Below are 6,628 nucleotides of genomic sequence, written 5' to 3'. Positions count from 1 at the left end.
CTTTTTTTTAAAAAATAACTTCTTTATCTTTATTGATATGTTTTATTTTGTGAGGCTTCCCTTTAGAAATTATTCTCTTTGCTGAACATATTTATAATGACTGATGTAAACTCTGTCTTTTAAGTCCAGCGTATAAGTTCCCTCAGGAACAATTTCTATTCCCTTTTTATTTTTATTTGTTTGTTTCCTTCATACATATAGGACAATATTTTCTTTTTTCCTTGCATATTTCACATTTTTAAAATTATGAACACAGTCCAATTGAAGTATTGAAAAGTGGCAAATCTGGAAATTGGATATCCACTTTCTAGGGTTTGTAGTTGTTGCTTTTTAATATTGCAGCTTGTCATGGTTCTTTTTCTCTGTTTAGTGACTTTCCTGATCTAATTCCTTAAAATATATTTTCTTTGTTGTGTGTGGCTAGTAAAGCTTCTCATTGATTAACTTAGTGGTCAGATAATGTATGGATAGGAATTTTCTTAAATGCAGTGAATCGATAAATTTTCCATGTCTTGCTGAAGGGCTTTGTATGTGTATTTGGGGACATCTTTAATGTTTCTTCAATTTACACATCTGCCTTAGCCTTCACTTTCTCATTACACAATGCCTCAAGGTCAGACAGAGTTGAGAGATTAAGATCTTTTCATACCTTCCCTGGGCATTTACAGAGCTCTATACATGTGTGTGGCCTTTTAGGTACCCCAGGAATACTGCTTTGAAAATTGAAGAATTTCAAAATTCCCTACTGACATCCTTTTGCACCATATTTTCTTTTCATGCTTTTCAGCCAGTCACTCATTTGCCCCACTGAGTAAATTGCCAGCTGAGGCAATTGTGATGTTAAACAATTGCCACTGATTTTTTGACAAACACTCTGAAAATAGATCTTTTAGTACTGAAGAGTTTTGGTTAAGGTAAAATATATATAGAAGTCTTGTGAATCAGGCTTGTCCAGAGAACCTTCAGATATGTGAAATAGTGACAGTTCTTGAGAATGGGGCTTTTGGGTGAGCTATAAATTGATTCTATCCTCCTTCATAGTGTGTGCTGGTCATCTGACTTTCAGAGCTACTGGGGTTATAAGACTGATGATTTTTAAATCTACTGCAGGATTGGAAAGAGACTTATGAAAATAGGACAAGGTAAAATGCCACAAAGTTTACTATTCCTACTGAGATTCAACTGTTTCATTGAATAAACACCCCTCCATTGTTGCACCCACTGATTAATTTCTAGAATTTGAAAAGGCTGTTTTTGACAATTTTTGCCAATGTTCTTATTACTCTTATGTGAGGATCAGATTTTTAGAGGTTTTTCTCTCCTACATTCACTGGAAGTGCTTCCCTCCTTCATTATGATTTTTATAAACAGAATAAATGAAAACCTTAGATATTTTTATAGCTCTCCACTTTATGTTAGTCAAATGAATTTGGAAGGAAAAGAAAGATGTCTAATTGATTTTTGATTTTTGATTATTGTACTAAACTATATTGTTATTTTCTAAGGATAGATTACTACTCAAAAATAGAACTGTTGAATCTAAAATAATTCTAAACTTTGTATAAAAACTTCACTTTTTAAAGAAACTAAATACTTTGATCCCATTTCTATCTCTAAATCCCATGATCAATACCTGTCAATACCTGTACTATCAATACCTAGTGCTCCATCATGATGAGGCTATATGCTATTTAAATCTATTTACCTGCATGTGTGTGTGTGTGTGTGTGTGTTTAAAGAATAGCATATAGCCTGATAATAATGGTGTATTAGGTATCTATCAAAGATTTTATATGTGTATGCATATTCTTATTGTTAAGTCTATTAAATTGCAAACTGTGTGTGTAAAGCTAAGTGTGTATGGTTAGATGTGGCTGTATTTAACCATCTTGTTATGCCTGTTAGGTATTTTCATAGTGCCTTATAATTAACAGGCATTCAACATTATTTCTGAATAAAATATAATCGCCAGTTATTGTCCAATATCTAATGGGTCTGCTACATAAATATTTTCCCATAAGTGAATAAATAATGTTTACCTACATATTTACCTTTCTTATTTAATATTAGAATAGTGTACTCCCAACGAATCTAACACACCCTCTCCCATAATGTGGCAATTGTATGCTTGACTCTGACTAAAGATTTTATAAATATATAAATCTCTACAAATATATTTAATGTCATTATTTGCACAATAATTGTCTTTAAAGTGAGAACACTAATTTTGTATACACAAGACAGGCACATATTCATTTCTAGAAAAATTTATCTGGATCTTGGCTCCTAAATCCTCTTGTACTCAACATCTGTACATTACTTCCCCCCCCATTTTGTTATTCATTCATTAATCATATGCTTTACCTTTAAGTTTGAATTTATACACCTTGTTTTTAACTCACCTTATTTTCTGATTTTTATTTTGTTTTATAATAATTTTGTATGAATCACTCAACCATGCCAAGGTTTTTCCTATATACTGATAATGATCTTTAATGTACTTAGCACTGTGATGTTCCATGACCTTTTTATAATATGAGCATTGGGTTTTATTCAGATTCCTGGCTTGACCTTACCTAATCTTTTCTTTCTCAACTGACACTCAATCCTCCATGTCAGTTAAAAAAAATAAATCATACATCTGACACTACTCCTAATGAGAGGGGAGATTTATATTTTCTCCCTTGAATCTGGGAAGTCTAATACCTGCTTTGACCAGTTTGGTAGAGCATACCTGGCACTTCTGAGAACAGGTCATAAAACACTATGCAGTCTGCCTAATTCTCTGGGAACATTTGCATTTAGGATGCAGCCTTTCAGAATGTAGCTGCCACAGTGTAAGACACGCGAGTCACATGGAGAGGCCATGTGTAGGCATCCTGGCTGACAGACTCAGGTGAAATCAGCTTTCATATCTCCACAACCCATTTAGCAGACAATATTGTCCGGATAATTTCAACTCCCAAATGTTCACATCATTCCCAGCTAATTGAGTCCTCTCATCTGAGGCCCCAGATGCAGACAAGCCATCCCGTTAGGCCCTGCCTGAGTTCCTAAGCCACTGAAGCTGAGTATAATAAGTTGACAGTTTTATGTCCTTAAGTTGGGGCTGTTTGTTTTACATTAATAGGACCAAGGGATCTGGCCTAGTTCCAAGTCCTCTCTATGACCACCCACACTGCTCAGTAAAGTCCTGGCAAGTGGAGTCTGACAATTGGTATATCAGTCCTTCAAGGACTTTTGAGAACCTTGTTTCTTAAAAATTCACTGGGTGACATGTATTTTCTTTTTCTCTCTCTAATGTCCCTTTCTCTTGGAGGTAGCTTCATGGTCAAGGATGTAAGTCAACACACATCCCTGGACACTTGGCTTCTCATTGTAACACCATATGTTTTGGGAAAGGTAGAAAGAGTGTAAGGAAAAACTGGCACTTGAGATATCCCAGAGTCTCAATACATCATAGTTTTCACTAAAACTGGGGCACCAAACATTTTGAAAACTTACTGTTGATCATTGAAATGGCTGGTCCATTAAGCTGTAATAAATGTTCAGGAAGAACATGGGTTTTAAATTAAATCTGGCACTAAGATATATTTGTATTAGCAAAGTGCATATAAAGTAGCAAACTGCCTCCCTGCAGTCAGGTCTGTTCCTGCCATTTAATGTTGCCATACATATGTCTTATGATACTGTATTCATCTAACTGCAGTTTGGACCACTTAATTAATGAAAATCTGCTACAGTAAGTGATAAAAAATTCAATCCAAATCTGTAGACTTTAATTTTAAACCATTAGCACAAAGTATTATTTAATCCTCTGCTATCCAACTAAAAATGGCACCTGTTTGGTCATTGAACTTAAAGGAGTAAATAACTAAGATTAAGATAAATGACACAAGATAAGGCTTCCTCTTATGCTAACAGTGATAAGATGCCTACAAAAGAGGAGTAATAATTTCTGTACATCGATGATTTATAGACCTAGTGGCATATTGCACATATTAAGTAGCAATTTAGTGAGCTAAGCCAAAATTAACTGAAAATTTTATATTTCTTTGTCTTAACCTAAGGAAAAAAATATAAATTTTATTAACTTTCTTTCTCTTTGGAAAAGCTATTATAAACCTTTCTTCAAAATAATCAATTAATACTCTAAGTGTTAATTTCTAAGGGTATAGTTTATACATTGAGCCATAGTCTTTTTTTTCCCCTACATGGTGACATCTCAATTAATTTTATTTATCTTATTTTATTTTTTTATTATGTCAGTTAGCCAACATATAGTATATCATTAGTTTTTGATGTACTGTTCAATAATTCATTAGTTGTATATAACACCCAGTACTATATTCTGTTCCTTAAAGTTATTTGTAGTTGAACAAACAAATCAGCCAGAGTGCACATTAATTTAACATTTGTTCTTCAAGAAAATAATGATTATAAAAAAAGAAAAATAACAAAATCCGTGGAGAATCTACTCTATATAAAGCATCCTAAGAAATGTGTAAATGGAAAAAGAAAATTAGAGTAAGTTAAAGGTCACATTAGAAAATAAGACACCTATAAATAAAACATTATAAATGTAAAGAGAAAATATATTAATTCATATTTTCAGAATAAAGATGAAGCATATAGTTCTTATGTTCATTTTTTTACCTAAGAATTTCACTAAACATCTTATAAAATAAGTTGATCAAATTATGTTTCTAAAATTGTAGGAAATTAAAAAGCAAAGTAAGAAATTAATTTGGGGAAAAAACAAGATTATAAGAGTCAAGTGTATAACTTTAGGAGATTTTTAAAACAAGTGTACCAAGGTAACTGAAAATGTGTATTTCATAATTTATGTATATCTATAATAAAATACTATGCATGTCTTTCTCTGATTGACTTATTTCACTCAGCATAAAACCCTCCAGCATAAAAAAAAAATACAATGCAATAGTTTAAGGATTTAATAAATCTAAAGAAACTCCTCCCTCTTAATTTCAGTCTTGTCCGGATTCAAGCATGACAAAGCCTCCTAAAAATCAGATTGTTGAGAAAATAATTTATTTTTCAAAATTGTCTTTTAAAAATATGTAATTTAAATTTAATGTAGTTTAAATCTGTCCAAGCATATGTTGTTCCTAGCATTAGGCAAATTACAATGAAAATATGTCTTAGTTTTTGTTTGGTTCAACAAGCAAGAATGATGTGGAAATGGCAACTTTTATAAGTAAATTGATTATAAAAATAATTGGATTTATTTAAAATGCTTAAAATCAATTATAAAAGATTGCTTTCCTAATAGTTAAAAATATCTGGGGATGGTATTATAATACCCTACATATTTTGGTACATTGATAGCTTTTCCAGGCACTTAGAATACTTGGATGAAGAGAAAAGCAGTTGGTTCTGTCCAAAAATCTAATATGTATTAGAGTAGAAAAATACAGAAAGAGGTAAATTACAGAACAATGCCAGAAGCTTAATGATCAAAGAATGTATTAGGTAGAGAGATCACAAGATGAAGGAGCTATCAATTCTATTTGGAGAGAGGTCAGAGATATCTTCCCTGGAGAAATTCTTTATGAGTGTTTTTGAGAAATAATTGCTTCAGTTTGAGGACATGGAATGAATAGTTATTACAATTAGAAAGAATAACAGTCAGGAATGTATGGTAGAACAGAAATTTGATTTTCATGTATTGTACTACTGTGTCAGTAAGTGAAGTGTGAGTTATTTGAAACACACACATCCTGGACTGTTTTCCACCACCCTGTATCCTATAAACTGGAAAGGGCAACATCCATATCCACGAGAAAGGTCTCACACAGAGCTGTTATGATAATCAAATAGCTTCATAGAGTTCTTTGAATTTGTTCTTAACATCACATTCCTACTTCTAAATCTCTATAATATAATGTCAACCACTTTCCTTAATTAGTGTGACCAGGGGAAAATATCATTTATATTGGTTCACTTTTTTAAAGTGAAAGTAGATAGTTATGTTGGGATAGCTGGTACCAAATAGGACTGACACAGGTCAGTGAGTATGTGTAGTAACACCACTTCTACCTTTCCTCTCCTGTCAATCCAGCCTGCTCTCTCTTCTAAATTGATCCATGTTTAAAAGAAACTGCCCAGATATTGATCACTTTGGGAAACTTTTAACAAATCCCAATTATCTTTTAGACAAGGGGAGGTTAGTTTTTAATGAAGATTTTTACTTTATAGCCTCACTTAACCATTCCATATTCAGCTCTTACTATCTGTCTACATGTTCTTTACAAGAGAGTCCATCTTAGGTGACTCATTATTTAATGTATGTATCAGGGAAATATTTTCACATTAAATTGTTTGTGTTGTTTCCCAACACAATTTTTCCTGCTTTTATTTTTTATTCTTCCTGTTTTATTCCCCCTTATCTTCACTTAAGGAGCAGCAAGTGGTGTCTATATGCATTGCCTTCAAAGTAACTTCACTTGGGCGCCTGGGTGGCTCAGTCGTTAAGCGTCTGCCTTCGGCTAAGGTCATGATCCCGGGGTCCTGGGATCGAGTCCCACATGGGGCTCCCTGCTCAGCGGGAAGCCTGCTTCTCCCTCTCCCAGTCCCCCTGCTTGTGTTCCTGCTCTCGCTGTCTCTC

The sequence above is a fragment of the Eumetopias jubatus genome, unplaced genomic scaffold, assembly GCF_037043125.1.
Source record: "Eumetopias jubatus isolate StellerSeaLion01/CBP00866 unplaced genomic scaffold, mEumJub1_p1.0 scaffold_15, whole genome shotgun sequence".
In the NCBI taxonomy this organism is placed as follows: domain Eukaryota; kingdom Metazoa; phylum Chordata; class Mammalia; order Carnivora; family Otariidae; genus Eumetopias; species Eumetopias jubatus.
This window is presented reverse-complemented; position numbering follows the sequence as displayed.